This window comes from Bos indicus, chromosome 2, assembly GCF_029378745.1.
Source record: "Bos indicus isolate NIAB-ARS_2022 breed Sahiwal x Tharparkar chromosome 2, NIAB-ARS_B.indTharparkar_mat_pri_1.0, whole genome shotgun sequence".
NCBI classification, from domain to species: domain Eukaryota; kingdom Metazoa; phylum Chordata; class Mammalia; order Artiodactyla; family Bovidae; genus Bos; species Bos indicus.
In genome coordinates, this window is record NC_091761.1 from 58,564,754 (window position 1) to 58,589,127 (window position 24,374).

A 24,374-nucleotide genomic window follows, 5' to 3' on the forward strand; every position below is an offset into this window, starting at 1 on the left:
TCAGTTTTGAGTATTTAATTTTCCTCAGTAAAATCCTCATTTTTCCCTATGATAAATATGCTGCACAATTTCAGTTACTCCCAAAACAAAGATAATTTTAAATTTCCAAATAGATAACTTGAAAATGATACAACGTATAGCCTGGTAACTTACCTGAAAATAAGGAGCTAAAACTATACTCTTCACACCAGAAGGAACTACTTTATACAGAAACAAAATATGAATCATACCTACATCAAAAAAGCTGTTAAAATAAAAAAAGCAAAAGACAGCTTTCCTTTCCTCCACTTCCTCTCTCAAAATTAACCTACCAATAGCCAAATCAAGCTAAGAAATGATGAAAAAGAACACTTATTGAACTTTTATCAGGCACTGTTGTATCTTACCTGAATTAAGTTATGCAATTATCACCACCATTTTATGAAGTACACTCCTATCCACATTCTACAACTGTAAGAATATGAGGCACCGAGAGATTAAATAACTTGCTCAAGGCCAGATATGGTAGATGGAAAGGCAGGGATTTAGATCCTGACAGTTCAGTTAGAGTCTGAGTTCTTAAGCACTGGACACCATTTATCTCAAAATAGTAGGATGATAATTCGAAATATTCCACCTTCCCCATTATGACAGGAGAGATGTAATGCTTCAAAGTATGAACTTTTTTATTAGTTAAATTTCCAGTCTAAGAAACAGGAGGTTCATCAGTTTTATGGAAAAACTAGGAAGATGAGTATTATAATGAAATAATATAGGCCCAGTAGTCTTTTAAATACAAAGCACCAGAAGCTTCAGAAGTCTGGCTGTGAAAGACACTATTCACAGAGAAAGATGCCAAAAGTTGGGATAAGCAGAAGGTGAATCCTATTTCTACTCGACCTACTGCTTTGAAGGAGAAAATCCTGCCCATCCCCTTGCCTTTCTGTAATTCAGTTACACAAATGCATAGATTCAAGAGTGAGGGGAAATGATGGCAGAGGGAGCAGAAAGATGGTAAGTCAGGACGTCGTGGACCCTGACCCGCAGAGTCCGTCTGATGTCCCTGGTGAGAGAGAATTCTGAGAGGGCAATGCATATCTGGGGGTAGGGAGATTGAGGGCAGGGCCACCAGGGTGGAGGCACCGAGAGGTCCGGCTGGAGAGCTGAGAATTCATCGTGAAACGGGGTAATGGAGATACTTTCAAGTGTATATACTTTTCGGATAAGGAGGTATGGACGTGAACGCGGGGGTGGAGGGCAGTTTCTCGCTCTAGGCAGGACTCAGGGTGGGGAAACAGACAAGGTATTAAAGGGCGGGCGCGGAGGTCTACAGTTTATAAAGGGGGGAGACTGGGCCAGGCAAAGGGGCAAGGCTTGCGGAGGAAGGTCGGGGGGATCCTGATAAAAGGAAGCAGGGAGTCAATGGGGGAGGGGATGATTCCCAGGGGAAGTAGACACTCGAGAGGTTAGGGAGGTCCGGGGGACGGGAGGCACACCTCAGGAGCGGGGGTCCTGGGCCGAGGAAGAGGAGGGTGCCTAGATGCGGGAGGAGGCCGCTGGGTTCCAGTGCAGGTGAGTCCCAGGGAAGAGGGGGGAGCAAGCGACCACCGCTGTGGCCGGGACCGCGGCGGGGGAGGGGCACCTACCCGGACGTGAGGGGTAGCGGCGGGCAGTCCCAGCGGCGGCTCCTCTCCGGCTGAGGTGATGGCGGCGAGTCCCTGTGGCGACCGCCTCCGCCGAGCCGCATCCCTCCTCCCCAGTCCGCCCTTCTCCCCTGTCTCCCGCTCCTAAACTTCTTCCCCGGGATAAACAAACCTGCCGCCAGGGGCGGCCGCCTCCGCCGCTCCCGCCCCCACGCAGCCCCCCCACTCCGGGCCCGTCCGGGCCCCGGCTTCCGAGTTGCGACTCCAGCCCCAGCCCTAGCCCGCGAGCGCGCGTGCGCGCGGCGGCGGCGGCTCGCGAGGCAGTCCCTCCCTCCCTCCCTTCTGCGCCGAGCACTTCCGGCCCGGGCCGGATCCGCCGCCGTGGTTTGAATGTAGCCGGCGCCGTTTGCGCCGGGCACTGGCCCTCAGCCTGCCGCGCTCCACATCCCCGGCCGAGCCTCGCCTGGTAGGGACTCCCCCGCTTCAGTGCAGCATAAAACTTTTCTAAAAAACTCACTGGTCCCCCCTAACAGCTTATCTAATTGACCTAGGGTCAGTGTGAGAGGCGGCTGCTGTTTTCTGCGCACGGTTTTCTTAGGGCTGTACCAGGCTGAAAAGCCAAGATACAATTTGTACCGATCACTCAGAACTAAATGTGAGCTCAGAAGTATATGACTTCCTAAAACAAAAACAGCAGTATGGAGACTTCCCGGGCGGTCCAGTAGTTAAGACTCTGCGCTTCCACTGCAGGGGGCGCGGGTTCCATCCCTGGTGAAGAACTAAGTTCCCGCAAGCCACTCAGTGCGGCCAAAAGGGAAAAACAGCAACAACAAAACAGGAGTATACAATCTCTTAATAGGGATAAAGACAACAGTCTGGTAGGCAAATGAAGTGCCACGGTGGAAGCGTTTTTCCATAGGAGGAGATGAGCCGTAACTTATCAGGCTTAGGAAGGGAGGGGGTCCGCCCAGGGGCGGCTGAAGGATGCTTGAGAAGCATAGCAGAGCAGGAGGCATCCAGAGACTGGACGTTGGTAAACAGAGCTATAGCTAAGCAAATGTCTTAAGAGATGAGGTGACTGCCTCATGGAGTTCAGAGAATGTAATCTTATTTATGTATTTAACACAAAAAACGTGCGTGGAATACAAGCAGCTCTAGCCAGATTTTCAGAAAGGAGAAAAGATCAGCATAATCAGGTCTCAAAGTTGCCTTAGGCAAAGAGTTAAAAAACAGAATCCCTGGGTCTGGAAGATCCCCTGGAGAAGGAAATGGCAATCCTCTCCAGTACTATTGCCTGGAAAATCCCATGGACAGAGGAGCCTGGTAGGCTACAGTCTGGGGTCGCAAAGAGTCGGACACGACTGAGCGACTTCACTTCACTTCTTCACTTTAAAAAACAGAAGTGAAAATGAGCATTGATGTATTGGGGACTGTAGGGAGAGGAAATATTAGTGCAGAATTTCATGTTCTCCAAACATGAAGAAAACCAGATACTATTATTTGCTGTACTCATTGTGGGTGTGTTTTAACTTTATGGTATGTGACAGAAACAGTACAAATTACATGTAATTTTTGCCCAGGCCTTTTAGCTGTCTCAACCTCTTATCACTCATGCACTGTCTTTAATTGACCATTATTATGCACTAATAAATGTAATATGTTCAAGGAATTGAACTGCAATAAATGTCCAACTGTGAGTTAAGAAATGAGTGGTACTTGGTGGCTCTTGATATTTGACTGAATTCTAGTTGGGGAGTGGTTCAATATACTTGCTCCCACAGGATGTCAAATTGCTTCTCACGGTATTATTATAGTCTTTCCCCTAGACTTGCTCTCTTTGCAGTATTAGGATATATCATTCTTTTTTGCCAGTATTTGGTGAATTTATCCACTGATAAAATAACAGTAAATTGTAAGAGATGACACCACCCTTATGGCACAAAGTGAAGAAGAACTAAAGAGCTTCTTGATGAAAGTGAAAGAGGAGAGTGGAAAAGTTGTCTTAAAGCTCAACATTCAGAAAACTAAGATCATGGCATCCAGTCCCATCACTTTATGGCAAATAGATGGGGAAACAGTGGCTGACTTTATTTTTTGGGGGCTCCAAAACCACTGCAGATGGTGACTGCATCCATGAAATTAAAAGATATTTACTCCTTGGAAGGAAAGTTATGACCAACCTAGACAGCATATTAAGAAGCAGACACATTACTTTGCCAACAAAGGTCCATCTAGTCAAGGCTATGGTTTTTCCAGTAGTCATGTATGGATGTAAGAGTTGGACCATAAAGAAAGCTGAGTGCTGAAGAATTGATGCTTTTGAACTGTGGTGTTGGAGAATACTCGAGAGTCCCTTGGGCTACAAGGAGATCCGACCAGTCGATCCTAAAGAAAATCAGTCCTGAATACTCATTGGAAGGACTGATGTTGAAGCTGAAACTTCAATACTTTGGCCACCTGATGTGAAGAACTGACTCATTTGAAAAGATCCTGATGTTGGGAAATATTGAAGGCAGGAGGAGAAGGGGATGACAGAGGATGAGATGGTTGGATGGCATCACTGACTCAATGGACATGAGTAAACTCTGGGAGTTGATGATGGACAAGGAGGCCTGGCGTACTGCAGTCCATGGGGTCACAAAGAGTCGTACATGAGTGAATGACTGAACTGAACTGAACTGAATATGGCTTGTAACTAATGCTAATAAAAATGTGATTGGGAATTCCCTGATAATCCAGGGGTTAGGACACCTTGCTCTCACTGTGGAGGGCCCGGGTTCCATCCTTGAGGGAGGGAACTATGTTCCCACAAGTCTCGGGGCATGCCCACCCCACAAAAAAGAAAAGTTTGGCAGAGTAAAAGATCACTCTATGATCATCATAGATTAAAGATTTATTACCAGTCCCCTAAAGAACTTCCTTTCTTGATTTCCTACTTGTTGGATACCTATTAGAAAACTAGATTATTAAAAGAGGTTTTAGTTTAGTGCTGCCATAAGTGACTTTTTAAAAATATAGAAATAAGTAACAGCTTTATCACTGATGTAGAGCATAGTGAGCTTCCAGTCATGTATCAAGTTTGCATTGCTTAAGGCGTTAGCCGTCATTACCATCCAACTCTTTAGATGCCAAGAAACTTGATTATAACTGATTTTGCTGCTCACTGTCAGTTTTCTATAGGAAACCAGTCAGATTCTCAGTGGATGTGGCTGATTCGGAAACTCTTATTGCAGATAACAGGTTGGCAGTTAGCACAGATCAGAAGAGCCATTCCTTCTCTGAGCTTAATGCACACAGAGGAGGACCAGATTTTGAATCTTCTTGACTCAGCCCTATGAGACTCTGTCTGAAAAGCTATCCGTGCACTCCACTTTGATGTTTTAGTGACTGTGGCATCTTATGCCTCTTTTCTAAATTAAACATCACAGTTCTTTCCATTTCATGGCATAACCGACTTACCAGTGTTTTCCATACTAGCACCCCATTTTGTACTATCATTGTCCAATTCTAACTGTCAAAACCTATAGAATTCATAAATCCAATATTACATTCTGTTTAGAGATAAAACAGAAGTAACGATGTGCTTATTAGCAAACAGTATCCTTCATGAATCCTAAGTGACATGCTCTCTGAGCTCCCCTGGACATTTTGCCTCATACCCTTACCCTACTAATGTGGTTCACCAAATGCTTCTCTTCTAGTGATCTGGCTTCTGCTAACCATATTCCCTCCTATCTTAAATTTTTTTCAAGGGAACCACTCTGGTCTTACTTTTCACAAGCTAACACTTGTGATCAGACACTTAACATTTAGTTTTTGGAATTTAGGTGGAAAGAAAAGGAAAACTCTTGGTAATTATCTTTCACTGTTGTTGATATTAGGCCTTTTATCTGGAGGAAAACACTAAAACCTTTGTTGAATAGCCTGTCAATTACATGTAATCTCATTTTTTTCCCCTTTGTCTCCATTTCTGTCTTATCTCTGGCTTTTCATCTTGCATATAAATTCCTAGTTTTGTAGTACTTTTACATTTATAATATTCACTTTTTAAAGAGCTAAAAACCTAAGAACTCTAGCATTATACTTAGAACTCTTGTGTAGTGATGCCCCCAAAAAGGGCAAGTTTGATGCACTTATCACTTAAAAATCACTCCAAGAAAACAGAATAGGCACCAGAACTCTGAGAACAGGTTCTTTTATGTCTTTTAAGTCCTTCCTTGACATTTTTTATTTTCATGTCCTCAGCTATGATATGTCAAATATTTTGAGATGTTTCCTTGTTTCAGACACATTCATGTATTTAATGCTTTGGGTCTTTGCATACTCTGTCTACTGTAGGAGAAAGGATTTTTGTTGTTTTATCACCATGTGGAGAGTAAGAGTTGAGTTGCAGCAGTTTACTAGTTGGCATACGTTACATTTTCTAGAAATTTAACTGAATATTAAATTTAACCAAGTTTGAAACATTTTGAGGCTCTTAAACCACCAATAATCCCTAGATTCTGGATCCATAATGCTCAATGAATGAGACAGCAATACCTCTACCTACACAATACATTGTCTTGGAAAAATCTTGGTTACCCTACTTGGAAGTCCTCTATTCACAATGTAATGTGAGAAAACAACAAAAATGATCTCTTCTACAGGATTATCCAAGGCCCCTAGAGCATCACTCTAGGTGCACCCTGAGAACTCTCACCCAAGGTCACTTACGGTTGCTGGAAATATTTTTACTGTGCCAGGATCCAGGCGGTCGCTGCTGCCATGATCTAATAGTCCCTGATGATCTCTCCCTTCTTCATCGTGGCCAGCTAAACTCTCTCTCCTCTGCTGGTGCCCCGACCTTGCCCCTTCTCAGCTTCCCAGGTAACCTGAGAAGTTGCGGTTGATTCTGGTCCTTGGAGATAGTCCCAGGGGAAGCCTGGAACGCTCCACTGTGCTCTCCAGCCAGGATCACCAGCCTCTGCAGCAGCCCCCAATGGCTCTAGAGGTGCAGCCGCTGTCTCCTCTTTTATCTCTGCTCAGTCATCACAATGTCTCCAGGTCAGGGTCTTTGGTCCCCTCCCAGAGAGACACACCCTAATGCCTATCAGGGCAGTTTCTGGTTAGAGGAGTTTATTCAAAATATCTGCCTCTGCCACGCCCACTGGGTAGGTCTCAGATTCTAACCTTCTTCAAAATTGGGGCATATCACTCCACTTTCTTCTGACCCTAACTCAAGAAATGGCAGCCCCATGGCTATTTTCTCTGGACATGTTAAGGGGCCCTGCCTCCAGCGGGATCTCAGATGGGCTTCAGTTTCACTCAGACTAAGGACTCCTTCTACAGGGGACCGCATGTAGAACTGGGCCCTGCTCCCAGACCAGCAATCTAGAAGTCCCCCAGGGCCCATAGGGTGAGCTGCAGCGGTACTCCTGGGGCTGCCCAGGGGCCAATCAGATGCTAGTGAACCCAGGAACCTTGGAATCTCCGGGCCTCAGTGTTCCTTGACTTGCTGCTTCTTCCTGCCCTACGGCCTCAGATGGATTGAGTTCTGTCTTACCTTCTGCTGCCTCCCTGCTTTAGAAACCACGCCATGCTGTCTAGCTGTTGCCAAATCTGCATTCATACCCCTACACCACACTGAGTGGCCGCCTGCCTCCAGAAGGTTTTCTCTGCTATTCAGAGCCCTTTGCCGCCAGCGTGCTTGCCAGATTGGAAATCCTGGTATGGCCATTTCCAAAATTAGAAACCAGACAGTGCCATCCATATCTGGGGACACTGCGCCTGCACATCCCAGCACCCAGTCAAGCCTAGCCTTTGTGAAGGTACCTGCCCAACACCCTCCCTGCAAGCCTCCCTCCCCTTCCCTGCATTTCTAGCCTAGGTGATTTGGTTTTTTTGCCTTCCCCTCCCTGCCTGTCCATCCCTGCTGAAGTTTTAGCACCCTTGACCTTCTCTATTTGAACTATGCCAGGCTGGAAAAGGGCCAACTTTAGGGCTATATAAATCCTAGATATAGAGACCGCTTCCCAAACATGAAAAGATGTAACCACATCTTACATGAAAAATACGATGTTTTGTTATGCAAAATGAGATTCATCTAATATTCCTTTCAAAATATTTAATAATTTCATTTTGCAATTCTCTATATATTTTAGAGCCAAGGCATTTTCTTTTCCAGCTCTCAAAACAATTTGATAAAACCTGGAAAAACTTACGGGTCCTGGGCACTGTGCCTGTAGTGAGAACCTGAACCCTTAAAAGGATTAAAAAATGGCACTGGGAGGGGGAAGGAAAGCCCTTCCACACTTGACTCCATCTCAGGGCTTTTCCCCCCAATCTCATCATCACTGAAATCTTTCTCTTCCCCAGTTTTTATTAACTGGGTTTCTCTGATCCTTGCCTTGGACACTCATTTTTTACCCATGCTGCTCACATGTGTTCTTGTTGTTTAGTCATGTCTGACTCTTTGCGACCCTATGGACTGTAGCCCACCAGGCTCCTCTGTCCATGGGATTTCCCAGCAAGAATACTGGAATGGGTTGCCATTTCCTTCTCCAGGGGTTCTTCCTGACCCAGGGAGTCAACTTGCCTCTCCTGCATTGGCAGGCAGATTCTTTACTGCTGAGCCACCAGGGAAGCCCTGTTCGCAGTGTTAGCTGGCTGGTCTGGATTGCACAGCATCATCATCCTATAGATTCCCTTTCACAGCATTCCTTCCACCACTGAAGGCCTTGGGGTATTGTCTTGAAGCCCTCTCACCCCCAAGACTGCAGCTTTCAACTATGGCATATGTTTGCTTGACCCTGTGGGTATGACAGTGACGATGTTTTTGGAATGGACTTTTGTAAATGTGCAGCTCCATCCATCTCTCTGCCTTCCCCCACCCCCCTCCACCCCCCTCCAACTCCCTACTGTATGAGACAGGTCTCCTACTGCAGTTTGGATGTACAGTATTACCCTGTCTGCTAGGACTGACCAGCAAAGCCCACTTGTGTCCAAAGCAGAATAACTACCAGAAATCACACTTTGCATTTTTCTACTTAAGTACCTGCTCACATTTCTCTGTGTTGTGTTTTGAGCATCTCCTTCCCTGAAGGAGGCACTATTAATGCCTCTGTGACACATGGCCTTACTGCTACACTTCTCTGCAGGTTTTCCTGATTATTCCTTATTGCAGATTGAATTTATATACAGGAAACCAAAGAAACCAAAATGTCCCCAACAGTTACCCCAGATTATATCTCTTCTAAGTACTAACTGTTACTTAGCTGAAATAGCCATTAGAAGTTTGGCTTTTACTTTCCAGGATTTCTGGATTTTATTCTAGTGACTCTATCATATCAATGTATTTATTAAAATTGAATTATGAATATTCAGTGCATAGAGTGAACCAGTATTGCTTCTTCAGTCTCCTTTTCTTAATATTTTTTTTCCCCAGAAAGAAAATTAGGCTAGTCTTTTAAAAATTGTGTTCTGCTGCAGTCTACAATTTTAAGAGGAGAGGTGATGCATGTTTTTATTTTCATGTTGTCAAGAGCTCAGCAAGAATTTGCTTCTATTTTGAATGTGGAGCCTACTGTGTGCAAAACAGGTGTGAAAAAGCCCAGCTTCCTTTCTGAACACCTATTAAAGCTGTTTTCTTTCTTTTCTTTTTTCTTTTTCTCAGTTGTAATCACTTAACCATAAAAACTCTGGGTATTTATACAAAATGATATTGCGCTTCTTTGTCAAATTGACTTTCTGAGTTTAATTTTTATTTTACTGATTTATTTGTTTGAGCCAGTGTAGGCTTAAGATATATTTTCCTTTACTTGAAGGAAAACATGATTTAGGTCCTGGACTATTCACTTAATGCCATGCACTAATTCGTGGTGTCCCTCTTTTGGCATATGCTATGATTCTGAACCTGTTTGCCTTCCCATCCACCCAGTGCCCTTTCCCCTCTCTGCTCCACATCTTAAACAGCTCTTGCAGACTATTTCCCAGGCTCCTGTGTCAACTGGCTTCCTGCTGGATATTCAACAGGAGACATTGTCAGGATCCTGGAAGGAAGAAAGGAGTGGAGAAGCTGGTGTATTATTCCCCTCTTTTTCTGCCTTAGGCACCCTCCCCTGCAGCAACTGTGATATCTCCCAGGCTCCAACTCTGCTGGACAAGCCTACCACCGAATCAGCCCTGGCAATACTGTCTCCTCCCTCTGGCCTGTTTAAAAGTGTAATGGCTTCTTGTGGTTGCTTATCCCTGAATTCTCAGTTTTTCCATCATTTGTGCAATGGATATACCAAATCCTCTGTTGAAAGTAATGAGTGTGGTTTATTTTTTTCTGGTTAGACTCAGCACATTTGTCCATTTTATGTTTTTGTAAGGGTCTTTTCTTATTTATACAGGAAAGAATGATGTTCATAGAGAAGTAGTCATTCTACTTTACCTTATTTTTTGCTGTACCTTGCGCCTTTCAGGACTTTTGTTCTCCCACCAGAGATTGAACCCGTGCCCCCTGCAGTGGAAGTGTGCAATCTTAACCATTAGACTGCCAGGGAAGACTTGGGAGGTTGTTGTTAAGTGGTCAAAGCATGTCTGACTCTTTGCAGCCCTATGAACTGCAGCACACCAGGCTTCCCTGTCCCTCACCCTCTCTTGGAGTTGGCCCGAGTTCACGTCCATTGAATTGGTGACGCCATCCAACCACCTCATCCTCTGTCGCCTCTTCTCCTTCTGCCTTCACTCTTTCCCAGCATCAGGGTCTAACTTAGGGATCTGTTTGTGTTCCTCCACTTGGCTTGGCTAATGTCATTGTTCTTTTAGCTCCTTACCTCCCATACTTGCTTTCCAGTATGTATGGTATTGGACTGGTAATACCCAGGCTGAGACCAGTCCTTCTCCCATTCTCTATCCTTAAAGCACATGACATCTGTCTTCTGGAGTCATATCCATATAGATGCACAATATCCTGCCTTAAAATATTTTAAATCCCCTTTTCTATAGTGTTCTGAACAAGAGTATGACAGCTGTAGGATGGCAGACAGGGCACTAGATTATCCACCCAGAAGCTGAACTTGTGTGACCTCACTCCAGTACCTTAGCTCTTTCTGCACAACAGCATTCTGGGTAGTAAAACAGGGAAAAAAGGTGACTTCTTCATCAGAGCTGTGAAGAGCAAATGAGATTAATGAAAGGATTTTATGAATGATAAAATGTAAGAAGTTACTTAAAAGTGGTGAATAAGACTTTTTTCCCTCAAAACAAATGTAATTTTGAAAGTTAGCACAAAGGTATTTCTCAGTTGGAATTTATACTGAAGTTTAATAGCATCACACGGCCTTCTTGTAACACTGGATTTCTCAATCTCGGTTCTATTGACGATTGGGACTGGATAATTCTTGTTGTAGGAGGCTGCTCTGTACATCGTAAAACGTTTGGTGGAATTCCTGCCTCTAGCTGCTAGATGCCAGTAACACCTTCCTCCTCAGTTTTGCCAACCATAACATTTCTAAACATTGCCAAACTGCACTGAGAGAAAAGGTGGAGCAAAAAGCATAAAACCTGAGGTTGAGAAGCACTGATCTAACCCAATCTACTTGGAAAACAGGTATTTTTACTCTTTTAAATTTTTATTTTAGGAAAATTTTAATTTTGCTATTCTTTTTATAAAGTCACCTCTTAATTTAGGCTGTTAAAAAATAAACTTTAAAAGAGATTTTGGAAAAGGACTTTAAAAATGCAATTCAGTCATGGAACGTACCCTAACATTTTAGAGATCCATAAACCCTGTCACTGATCACTGTCATAGCAGTCATGTGTGTTCTACTAAGTATTTATATTGGAGAGACTCATCTTCCTGCTGAATACTGTGGTTGGGCTGCCTAACTAAGTGGACTTACTTAATACAATTAATACCTTTTGTTATTTTTATTAGATATTAAAAAACCACACTAATACTTTATTCATATGCTGATATCTTTTGATGTCCTTTAAGGCAAGGGACCTCTAATATTACTAGGAACCTATATCTCTATCATAACTCAGATATTCTAGGTCTACTGAGCGACTTCACTTTCACTTTTCACTTTCATGCATTGGAGAGGGAAATGGCAACCCATTCCAGTGTTCGTGCCTGGAGAATCCCAGGGACGGGGAAGCCTGGTGGGCTGCTGTCTATGGGGTCGCACAGAGTCAGACACGACTGAAGTGACTTAGCATAGCATAGCATACTTATATAGACTACCTTGAGTAGCAGCAAAGTTAGAATTTTATGAGCATGACTGCTAGATCATAATCAATCGAATTTTTCATATTATTGGTTCCTAATATGATATTCTTCTTCACCATTGGATTTCTAGGACACTGGAAACAAACTGTAGCTGTTTAAGATCCAGAAATTATTGGGAGTTCCCTGATAGTCCAGTCGTTAGGACTTGGTATTGTCATAGCCATGGCCCAGGATTCAATTCCTGGTTGGGGAACTAAGATTCTATAAGCTTCCCAAGCTACCAGGAACAGCCAAAAAAGAAAAATCCAGAAATTATTATTTTAAAAATATTGATGCCAGATGTCTGAAACTATCTCTCCTAGCTTATGTTGTCAACAAGTTCCTAAAGCCAGTTTCCCATCTCAACTCTTACAGTTAGCTTTCTTACTAGCTTAAGAAAATGTTGATCAAAGCAGGTTGTAAAACAGGAGAAACAGGTTGTAGCAATAGGGCTATTTTTGCTGGGAAGATAGAAGAGATGTATGATCCTTAACATGAATATATTGCTAAGCTTTATGTTTCCAAGATTGGTAAAAAGGTTGCCGCATCAGGAGAATTATATTCATTTCCTCGTCTATGTTTGTTTCCTCCCTCCGCCCCGCCCCCGCGTTCTGGTTAATCTTCTTTGGGAACCTATGGACCCTCTTCAAAAGACTTATCAACATGAATAATAATATCACTATAATTAATATTGTAATGGGGTGGAGTGGGCACACAGCTGTTAGTGCCTGTTATTGCGAGACCTTAGTGGGAGGTTGGAGGTCCTACTCTGCCAATAGTCAGCCTCCCAGTGCTGCTCCCAGCATACATTGCAGTGAAAGGACCTTCTCACTAGGGTCCTCTGGGCCCTGTAGGCCCTAAGCCTGGACCTGGCAAGTAAGCTAAGGGCACAGGGTCAGGCTGAGGGCTATGTACCACAGAGCTCCAGACCGCTCCCCATGGCCTCCCACTGGCCAGGCCCAGGCCTCGAGGCAACAGCGAACCTCTCCTTCATCCTCACCTCTGCAGCCTAATGATGGCAGCTGTCTCCATGGGTCCCAGTCCACGGAGGCCTCAGCAACTGGAATATGTGGACAATGCTATTAAGGTGGCACTAGTGGCAAAGCACCTGCCAATGCAGGAGATGTGAAGAGACACTGGTTCAATCCCTGGGTTGGGAAGATCCCCTGGAGGAGGGTATGGCAACCCACTCCAGTATTGTTGCCTGGAGAACCCCAGGGACAGAGAAGCCTGGCGGGCTACAGTCCATAGGGTCGCACAGAGTCAAATATGACTGAAATGACTTTGCACACATGCACTCCATTAAGGTAACAGCTTCAGGTAGCTTCAATCTCTCTGTTCAAGTTTCAAAAATTGGTACAGTGTAGATATATTGTCTACCCCTGGGAGGCGGCCAGAGGTCAGGGTTAAGCTGCAACAATGCTGCACATCATTACTTCAGGTCCCCCTCTGTAGTTGGGGCTGTTCTCAAACAAGGACAGTTGTTGTGAGCTGGAAATGAACGTGAATGGCATTTGCTGCAACATGCATTCCTATTGATCCTGTACACATAGTCCTCTCCAGTTTAAATGAAAAACCTGAGTCCTGGATGCCTGGTTTGCTCAGTGATGACACCTGAGCAGGGTCTGGTACTGAAAGCGCCTCCAGCTGAGATCTGCCTCCTTGTAGCCAGGATTTGGACCTCAAAGGGTGAAGCTGAGCCTTGGGACTTTGCACTCTCTTGTCAGACCAGGTAATAATATTTTGTTTGGTGGAGGTTTATAGGAACATCATTCATTACTTGGCCATGACCTGACCTCAAGGGCAAAGGGTCTGACACCAAGAAGTGTGCAACAACTAACCATGCCCCTCCCTCACCTTTCCTATAAAAAGGGCTTTGCTAAGTGCTTTTGGGGAGTTTGGGGTTTTTAAGGCATGAGCTTTCCAGCTGGCTTCCCCCCCAGGTGGTAGTGGTAAAGAATCCGCCTGCTAATGCAGGAGACACAAGGGATCCCTGGGTCCGGAAGATTCCTTGGAGAAAGAAATGGCAACCCACTCCACTATTCTTGCCTGGGAAATCCCATGGACAGAGGAACCTGGTGGGTTATCGTCAGTGGGGTCACAGAGTCGGCTAAGCAACAGCAAGGCATGAGCCACCAGTCTTGCTATGGCCCTGCAGTAAATCTTTCTCTGATCCAAAGTCAGACGTTTTGGTGTTGTTTGGCCTCATTGTACATCAGGCACACAGACTTGCATTTGCTAAAAATATTATATATTACTCTTACAGATTTTTTTCATAAAGTATTTTAGTTAAGAACTGTCTTATAATTGAGGTAAGTAGTAGGAGTTTATGATCTAGAAAGTGCCATTAAGCTGAGCCAGAAAGTTTGGGTCCTCTTATTTGCTCTCATACTATTGAACTTGAATGACTTTGGGCCAGGCCTACCTCTACATTTGCTGTCATTGCCCCAGTTTATCACGTATTGCTTCTGGCTTACAGCTTCACATCTTCTGTCTACCCTGTGTACACATTTGGATCTGCAAACTCTGCCAGAACAAAACTTTGGCTAGCATACCATACTATAAGTCAATATATTCCCCAGTGGAAGTCTCTTCTTTCTGGAGAAGGAATCATTTGAAGTATCAGTGTTTGCCTCATCCATTTTTTGAGATCTGAGAAGCAAAAACTATCATATATAGAAATGGCCTAGCCAGATTTCCCATCCTCATCATAAATATTGGAGGAAAAATGTTGATGATGGATTATTTCAGATTCCTCCTTGCTACCTCTGCTTAAGAAAATCTGTATGGCCAAGATGGAATTATAGGGACTAGGTTTACCCTCCCACCTGTAACCAAAACAAAACACACACACAAAAATGAAAACAAACCCAAAGCAGACGAAATATATAAAACAGTGGTTTTCAAGACACTGGCTATCAGGCAATGAATGACAGTGATTCTTGAAAGAAAGAACCATGAGAGATGAGACCAACTGTTGCCCCAGTGTATTCACTTGAGAAAGTTTTCAGGCCATGGCATATGGAAGAAGAACTGAGATAAAGCCTAATTAGGACCCTAAATTGAAGAGATGGAGGTTGGAGTCTAGAGAGATCAAGACAGAGTTGAGATGAGTGACAAAGAGGACAGAGCTACCAGGAGAGCACTGGCAGTCTACAGAGGGACCCTTATCAAATATTCAGCAGAATCCTGATCAGCATATGCCAATGAGGAAACTACATGAGGCCCAGGAAAGAATCATCTGGAAGCATGAGAGTCTATGCCATTGTCAGTTCTTAGGAGCCGGATGGAAAAACTCATAATTCATAAGGCACTGGGTAGATTATTTAAGAAGGTCCTGCCTCATTAGTGGGAAATAATTAGCCTTATACTGAGAACTGCTCCCAACCTGTCAAGCTGTAAAAGCAAAAACTGAAGGGATCAAACTGTATCCAAATAACTTATCATCATTCCCGAGCAAAGCTCAAGAAAATCTATGAGAATTCAAAAGCATCCAGTACCCAACAAAATAAAGTCCAGAAAGTATGTGCATGTGTGCCAAGTTGCTTCAGTTGTGTCTGACTCTTGTGACCCTGTGGACTGTACCCTGCCAGGCTCCTCTGTCTGTGGGATTCTCCAGGCAAGAATACTGGAGTGGGTTTCCATGCTCTCCTCCAGGGAATCTTCCTGACCCAGGGATTGAACCTATGTCTCTTACATCTCCTGCATTGGCAGGTGGGTTCTTTACACTAGTGTCACCTAGAAAGACCCCACAAAGTATGCATGCAGCCAAAGACTACCAGGCATGCAGAGAGATAGGAAAATACAACCATAATGAGGAGGATAATCAGTAAGTCAAAAGTGACGCAAATTGATACAAATAATATTATTAGCAGAGAACATTAATACAATTAATGTAACCATGCTGCTAAGTCACTTCAGTCGTATTGGATTCTGTGCTACCGCATAGATGGCAGCCCACCAGGCTCCTCAGTCCCTGGGATTCTCCAGTCAAGAACTCTGGAGTGGATTGCCATTTCCTTCTCCAATGCATGAAAGTGAAAAGTGAAAGTGAAGTTGCTCAGTCATGTCTGACTCTTCACGACCCCATGGACTGCAGCCTACCAGGCTCCTCTGTCCATGGGATTTTCCAGGAAAAAGTACTGGAGTCGGGTGCCATCATCTTCCATATTCAAAAAGTTACACAGAGGTTTAAAAAAAGATCTCAGTCATATTTCTAGAGATGAAAAGTACAATATCCAAGATGAAAAATACACTAGATGGGATTAACAGAAAATTATATATATCAGTTCAATTCAGTCGCTCAGTCGTGTCCGACTCTGCGATCCCATGAATCGCAGCACACCAGGCCTCCCTGTCCATCACCAACTCCCGGACTTCACTCAGACTCACATCCATCGAGTCAGTGATGCCATCCAGCCATCTCATCCTCTGTCATCCCCTTCTCCTCATGCCCCCAATCCCTCCCAGCATCAGAGTCTTTTCCAATGAGTCAAGTCTTCGCATGAGGTGGCCAAAGTACTGGAGTTTCAGCTTTAGCATCATTCCTTCCAAAGAAATCTCAGGGCTGATCTTCAGAATGGACTGGTTGGATCTCCTTGCAGTCCAAGGGACTCTCAAGAGTCTTGTCCAACACCACAGTTCAAAAGCATCAATTCTTCGGTGCTCAGCCTTCTTCACAGTCCAACTCTCACATCCATACATGACCACAGGAAAAACCATAGCCTTGACTAGACGGACCTTTGTTGGCAAAGTAATGTCTCTGCTTTTCAATATGCTATCTAGGTTGGTCATAACTTTTCTTCCAAGGAATAAGCATCTTTTAATTTCATGGCTGCAGTCACCATCTGCAGTGATATTGGAGCCCAGAAAGAATAAAGTCTGACACTGTTTCCACTGTTTCCCCATCTATTTCCCATGAAGTGATGGGACCAGATCTTAGATGGGCCATGATCTTCGTTTTCTGAATGTTGAGCTTTAAGCCAACTTTTTCACTCTCCTCTTTCACTTTCATCAAGAGGCTTTTTAGTTCCCCTTCACTTTCTGCCATAAGGGTGGTGTCATCTGCATATCTGAGGTTATTGATATTTCTCCCGACAATCTTGATTCCAGCCTGTGCTTCTTCCAGCCCAGCATTTCTCATGATGTACTCTGCATAGAAGTTAAATAAGCAGGGTGACAATATACAGCCTTGACGTACTCCTTTTCCTATTTGGAACCAGTCTTTTGTTCCAAGTCCAGTTCTAACTGTTGCTTCCTGACCTGCATATAGGTTTCTCAAGAGGCAGGTCAGGTGGTCTGGTATTCCCATCTCTTTCAGAATTTTCCACAGTTTATTGTGATCCACACAGTCAAAGGCTTTGGCATAGTCAATAAAGCAGAAATAGATGTTTTTCTGGAACTCTCTTGCTTTTTCGATGATCCAGCGGATGTTGGCAATTTGATCTCTGGTTCCTCTGCCTTTTCGAAAACCAGCTTGAACATCTGGAAGTTCATGGTTCATGTATTGCTGAAGCCTGGCTTGGAGAATTTTGAGCATTACTTTACTAGCGTGTGAGATGAGTGCAATTGTGCAGTAGTTTGAGCATTCTTTGGCATTGCCTTTCTTAGGGATTGTAATGAAAACTGACTTTTTCCAGTCCTTTGGCCACTTCTGAGTTTTCCAAATTTGCTGGCATATTGAGTGCAGCACTTTCACAGCATCATCTTTCAGGATTTGAAATAGCTCCACTGGAATTCCATCACCTCCACTAGCTTTGTTCGTAGTGATGCTTTCTAAGGCCCATTTGACTTCACATTCCAGGATGTCTGGCTCTAGATGAGTGATCACACCATCGTGATTATCTGGGTTGTGAAGATCTTTTTTGTACAGTTCTTCTATGTATTCTTGCCATCTCTTCTTAATATCTCCTGCTTCTGTTAGGTCCATACCATTTCTGTCCTTTATTGAGCCCATCTTTGCATGAAATGTTCCCTTGGTATCTCTGATTTTCTTGAAGAGATCTCTAGTCTTTCCCATTCTGTTGTTTTCCTCTATTTCTTTGCATTGATCACGTAGGAAGGCTTTCTTCTCTCTTCTGGCTATTCTTTGGAACTCTGCATTCAGATGCTTATATCTTTCCTTTTCTCCTTTGCTTTTCGCTTCTCTTCTTTTCACAGCTATTTGTAAGGCCTCCCCAGACAGCCATTTTGCTTTTTTGCATTTCTTTTCCATGGGGATGGTCTTGATCCCTGTCTCCTGTACAATGTCACGAACCTGCATCCATAGTTCATCAGGCACTCTATCTATCAGATCTAGGCCCTTAAATCTATTTCTCACTTCCACTGTATAATCATAAGGGATTTGATTTAGGTCATACCTGAATGGTCTAGTGGTTTTCCCTACTTTCTTCAATTTCGGTCTGAATTTGGCAATAAGGAGTTCATGATCTGAGCCACAGTCAGCTCCTGGTCTTGTTTTGCTGACTGTATAGAGTTTCTCCATCTTTGGCTGCAAAGAATACAGTCAATCTGATTTCGGTGTTGACCATCTGGTGATGTCCATGTATAGAGTGTTCTCTTGTGTTGTTGGAAGAGGGTGTTTGTTATGACCAGTGCATTTTCTTGGCAAAACTCTATTAGTCTTTGCCCTGTTTCATTCCGTATTCCAAGGCCAAATTTGCCTGTTATTCCAGTTGTTTTTTGACTTCCTACTTTTGCATTCCAGCCCCCTATAATGAAAAGGACATCTTTTTTGGGTGTTAGTTCTAAAAAGTCTTGTAGGTCTTCATAGAACCATTTAACTTCAGCTTCTTCAGCGTTACGGGTTGGGGCATAGACTTGGATTACTATGATATTCAATGGTTTGCCTTGGAAATGAACAGAGACCATTTTGTCGTTTTTGAGATTGCATCCAAGTACTGCATTTCAGACTCTTTTGTTGACCATGATGGCTACTCCATTTCTTCTAAGGAATTCCTGCCCACAGTAGTAGATATAATGGTCATCTGAGTTAAATTCACCCATTCCAGGCCATTTTAGTTCGCTGATTCCTAGAATGTTGACATTCACTCTTGCCATCTCTTGTTTGACCACTTCCAATTTGCCTTGATTCATGGACCTAACATTCCAGGTTCCTATGCAATATTGTTCTTTATAGCATCAGACCTTGCCTCTATCACCAGTCACATCCACAACTGTGTATTGTTTTTGCTTTGGTTCCATCCCTTCATTCTTTCTGGAGGTATTTCTCCACTGATCTCCAGTAGCATATTGGGCACCTACTGACCTGGGGAGTTTCTCTTTCAGTATCCTATCATTTTGCCTTTTCATAGTGTTCATGGGGTTCTCAAGGCAAGAATACTGAAGTGGTTTGCCATTCTCTTCTCCAGTGGACCACATTCTGTCAGACCTCTCCACCATGGCCCGCCAGTCTTGGGTGGCCCCACGGGCATGGCTTAGTTTCATTGAGTTAGACAAGGCTGTGGTCCTAGTGTGATTAGATTAACTAGTTTTCTGTGAGTATGGTTTCAGTGTGTCTGCCCTCTGATGCCCTCTTGCAACACCTAGCGTCTTACTTGGGTTTCTCTTACCTTGGACATGGGGTATCTCTTCACAGATGCTCCAGCAAAGTGCAGCCACTGCTCCTTTACTTGGACGAGGGGTATCTCCTCACCACCGCCCTTCCTGACCTTGTACATGGAATAGCTCCTCTAGGCCCTCCTGCCCCCACGCAGCCACTGCTCCTTGGACGTGGGGTTGCTCCTCCCGGCCGCCACCCCTGGCCTCAGACATGGGGTAGCTCCTCTTGGCTGCTCCTGTGCTGTCGCAGCCTGGCAGTCTCGGCCACCGCCCCTGACGTCAGATGCGGGGTAGCTCCTCTTGGCTGCCGCCCCTGACCTCAGACATGGGGGAGCTCCTCTCGGCCATTCCTGCCCCATCGCAGTCTCGCACTCTCGGCCACTGCCCCTGACCTCGGACGTGGGTTAACTCCTCTTGGCCACCGCCCCTTGGGCATAGGGTCCTCCCGGCTTCTGCCCCTGACCTCGGATGTGGGGTAGCTCCTCTAGGCTGCGCTATGTGTGCCATCGCAGCCGCCTGTGCTATTTGACCCTTTCATGGATCACAGCCTTGTCATGGCAAAGGGGCTTGTATAACTTAATGAAGCTATGAGTCATACCATCCAGGGTAACCCAAGATGGATAGGTCATAGTGAAGAGTTCTGACACAACTTGGTCCACTGGAGGAGGGAATGGCAATCCACTCCAGTATTCTAGCCATGAGAACTCCATTTTCCCAGTAGTCATGTATGGATGTAAGAGTTGAACCATAAAGAAGGCCGAGCACCAAGGAATTAATGCTTTCGAATTGTGGTGCTGGAGAAGACTCTTGAAAGTCCCTTGGACAACAAGATCAAACCACCAGTCAATCCTAAAGGAAATCAACCCTGAATATTCATTGGAAGGACTGATACTGAAGCTGAAGCTCCAATACTTTGGCCACATGATGAGAAGAGCTGACTCATTGGAAAAGACCCTGATGCTGGGAAAGATTGAAGACAAAAGGAGAAGGGAGTGGCAGAGGATGAGAAGGTTAGATAGATAGCATCACCTACTCAATGGACATGAATCTGAGCAAACTCCGGGAGATAGTGAAGGACAGGGAAACCTGGTATGCTGCAGTCCATGGGGTTGCAGAGTCAGACATGACTGAGTGACTGAATAACAGCAACAAGATTAATGAGTTTGATGGCAGAGCAATGGAAACAATCCAAAAAGAAACCCACACACACACACACACACACAAAGAATCCAGAATAATTAAAGAGCATCACTGAGTTGTGGAGCAACTTCAAACAGGCTAATAAATGAGTAGTTAGAGGCCCCATAGGATAAAAGAAGATAGGGACAAAAAAATATTGGGGAAAATATGTCCCCAAACTTTCCAAACAGTAAAACCTGTAATCCCACAAATTCAAGAGCCTTAATGAAACTCCATCACAAGAAACATGAAGTAAATAAATTACACGTAGGTCTATCATCACAAAATTGTAAAAAAAAAAAAAAAAATAGTGATAAAGAGGAAGAACCTCACTATCCAGGGATAAAAGATATGTTATATACAGAGCAATAAAGGTGAGAGTGACATGAGTTTGTTTTTTTTTAAATTCAGTTCAGTCACTCAGTCGTGTCCTACAATTGAAAACACAGTGGAGGAACATCTTTAAAGTAATGAAAGGAAAAAACTTGGCAGTTTGGACTTATATGTCCGGCTAAAATGTCTTTCAACAAAAGTGGTGAAGTAAATATATCTTCAGACATACAAAAGCTGAAAGAATTCATTGGTAGCAGACACTAAGAAAAGTTACAAGCCATTCCTCAGGCAGAAAGAAATTAAGAATGAAATTAAGGAAAGAATTGTATGCACCACAGTATAAAATTGATAGTCATGTAACATATACAAAAATTAACTCAAAATAGATCAAAAACAAAAATGTAAGAGCTGTAATTATAAAACTGTTGAAAGAAAACATGATTATGAATCTTAATGACCTAATTAATTAACGCTTAATTAGGCAGCAATGTTTAGATATGATGACACAAAACAACCAAAAAAAATCTAAATACATTTGACTTCATTAAAATTAAAAACTCATTTATTAGAGGACACTATCAAGAACGTGAAAAGACAACCAAAATAAAGGCAGAAAATATTTTCAAATTATATATCTGGTACGGGACTTGAATACAGATTGTATAAAGAAGTTTTACAATTCAAAAATAAGATGAATAGGGACTTCCCTGTTGGTCCAGTGGTTAAGAATCCAACTTCCAATGTAGGGGACGTGGATTTGATCCCTGGTTGGGGAACTGAGACCCCACATGCCACAGAGCAACTAAGCCTGTGAGCCACAACTAATGAAGCCTGCTCACCTCAATGAAGACCCAGCACAGCCAAGAATATATAAATAAAATCACTGATTTATTTTTAAAAATAATATGAATAATTCAATTTAGGGAATTCCCTGGCAGTCCAGTAGTTAGGACTTGGTGCTTTCACTGCTGAAGGTCCAGGTTTACTCCCTGGTTGGGGAACTAAGATCCCACAAGTGGCATGGCCAAGAGAGAAAATTATGGTTAATTATATCCTGGTGACTCAGGCAGTAAAGAATCTGCCTGCAGTGTGGGAGACCTGGGTTCGATCTCTGGCTTGGGAAGATCCCCTGGAGGAAGGCATGCAACCCACTCCAGTATTCTTGCCTGGAGGATCCGCATGGACAGAGGAGCCTGGTGGGCAACAGTCCATGGGGTCACAAAGAATTGGACACTCCTGAGCGACTAAGCACAGCACATATCATATTAAGGATGTTTCAAGAATGATTATAATCAGAAGGTAACCAACTTATCTTCCCACTCTCAAATCGGTTATATAAACTGTCCTCCATTTAACTTCTCTCATCTCTCCTTCATTCATCCCACAACTCCACTGACACAGTCTTTCAAGGTCACCAGGGACCTGAGTGTCTAACTCATTGTCAACCTTTGTCCCAATTTTATTCACTCTTAGCAATATCAAAAACAGTTTACCACTGCATCCTTTTCAACACAGCACTTTATTTTCTCTTGTTCCAGGAAACCAGGCCAAATTTTCTTTTAGCAAATCTGTATAACCAGCTGCATATGCATAATTTTCATTTTGATGTCTGATAGGTCCCTAAAACCTAACACGTACATGACAAAATTCTTATCTGTTCATTGTAACCCCATCCCCTAAACACAAATCAGACCCATTCTACTCTTCCCATATCTTTCTTATGAAAGTTGGTAACACAACTATTTGTTCACATGTTCAGGCCAAAAACTAACGATTCATTTACCATTTTTGATTACTCTCTTTCCATAATCTTACCACATCCAACCCACTAGCAAGTCTTAATAGTTCCAACTCCCAAATGTATCTGCATTTGCCTCACTCTCCAGTTTTTTTTTTTTCAAGTTAGTCAAAGAGGGAACATGTGGAGTAATGCTGGGGATCAGATTCTATGTGTCTTACGGGCCTTTGTGAGGCCTTTTGCCTTTACTCCAGTGAGTTGCAGAATTTTGATTGAAGTACTAACATGATCTAACTTAAGTCTTTAAAGATCGCTCTGATTTCTTTGTTGAAATTAGACTGGGGAACAGGGCAGAAATAAACATAGGAAACTCAAAAGGCTATTGCAGTTTTTAAAAATTGATAGTTTGGACTATCAGTGGTACACTGTTAAGCTGGTACCTCAGTGGGTGACTGGAGCTTAACCTCCTCAGCTAAAAATGGGGAAATCTGAGAAAGGAGAAAAACACACCCTTTCCAATTAGTCCTTCTCCAGGGAGAGAGAAAGTAAATACACACCAACATCTGGGAGGCATTGTCTGAGTCCTGCAGATCTGAGGAATGGGGCAAAACGCTGACAAAAACTGATAGCAGGATATAAAATAAAGGTTTATCTGTAGGATAAATTACAGTAAGCAGAATTGTTGGGTCAAAGGACAAGTATGTTTATAATTTTGATAGACATCTTCACTGATAATGGAGGAGTAAGTGGTGGTTGAATTCTATTCTAATAAAGTAGATGTAACTCATGAGAGAAAAATAAAAATCAAATAATGATACCAGGAGTATGGTCTGAACAACTGGAAGGATGGGTATGCTGTTTCCCAAGTGGTTGAAGACCACTGAAGGAGCATGTTTCAATAAGAAGAGATAGGAAGTTTGACTTGAACATTTCCATTTAAAACCATTTATCCAGGTATCCAGATAGAGATCAAGTAGAATTTTGGATATGTGAGTCTGGAATTCAGAGGAGAGGGCTGGAGAAATAAATTATGGAGTTGTTCATGTGTATGTGGTATTAAAAGCCATGAAACTGGATGAAATCACTAATATAGGCAGCATAGAAAAAAAATAATAAACTGAACCCTGGGGCCCTCTATTGGTTAGAAATCAGGCGAATAAGGCAGAACCCACAAGGAAAGCTATGACAGCAGCCAGTAAAGTAGGACAAAAACCAGGTGAGTGTATTAACGTTTTCTGATGGGTAGAATTGCAGTGTACATGAATGCCAAAAGTAGTGACACAGTGGAAAGGGAGAAATTGGTGATTCAGGCAGAGAGATGCGATTTCCTGGAGTGATGTCCTTGAGTAGGCAAAAATGTATGGGGTTAAGATACTAGAGAATATGTTGGTCTAGATAGGGGCAGGGGCAGTTCATTTGTAGTAACAGGAAGGAAGGCTGTTTGGGGCACAGATACAAAGAGGTAGATAGATGTTGTAGTGAGAAGTTCTCTTTTGAAAGAGATAAGGACACTGGAAAAAGAGAAGAGAGAAGGTCAGGGAACTGAGAGGCCATGGTAAATATTATGTCACCAACAATCATAGAAGTAGTGTTGGATAGAATGACAATGAACCGGGGGATAAAATCTTCAAGGAGTGAGAAGAAATCTTCAGTGGGTACCCTTATAATAAGGGATACATGTTATGGTAGGAAGAAATGAGATTCAAAG

The 24,374-nt window shown here is 43.4% G+C and overlaps 1 protein-coding gene and 1 long non-coding RNA gene across 7 annotated transcripts in view; one reads left to right on the plus strand and one right to left on the minus strand.

The window, feature by feature from the left end:
• The window catches only part of SPOPL (speckle type BTB/POZ protein like), a 52,914-nt gene extending 51,052 nt beyond the window's left edge, over window positions 1-1,862 (minus strand). For 3 of the 6 annotated variants that reach the window (XM_070768385.1, XM_019973346.2, XM_070768382.1), the window contains exon 1: window positions 1,626-1,859. The gene's annotated coding sequence lies outside the window, so the exon portion shown is untranslated. Of the gene's footprint in view, window positions 1-1,625 lie in introns of all 6 variants that reach the window. The other 3 variants (XM_019973335.2, XM_070768386.1, XM_019973330.2) reach the window with 2 other exon arrangements.
• A 126-nt stretch (window positions 1,863-1,988) lies between these two features.
• The window catches only part of LOC139176411 (uncharacterized), a 124,053-nt gene continuing 101,667 nt past the window's right edge, over window positions 1,989-24,374 (plus strand). Inside the window, exon 1 of the long non-coding RNA XR_011560867.1 lies at window positions 1,989-2,088. This is a non-coding gene — a long non-coding RNA (uncharacterized lncRNA). The remainder of the gene's footprint in view (window positions 2,089-24,374) is intronic.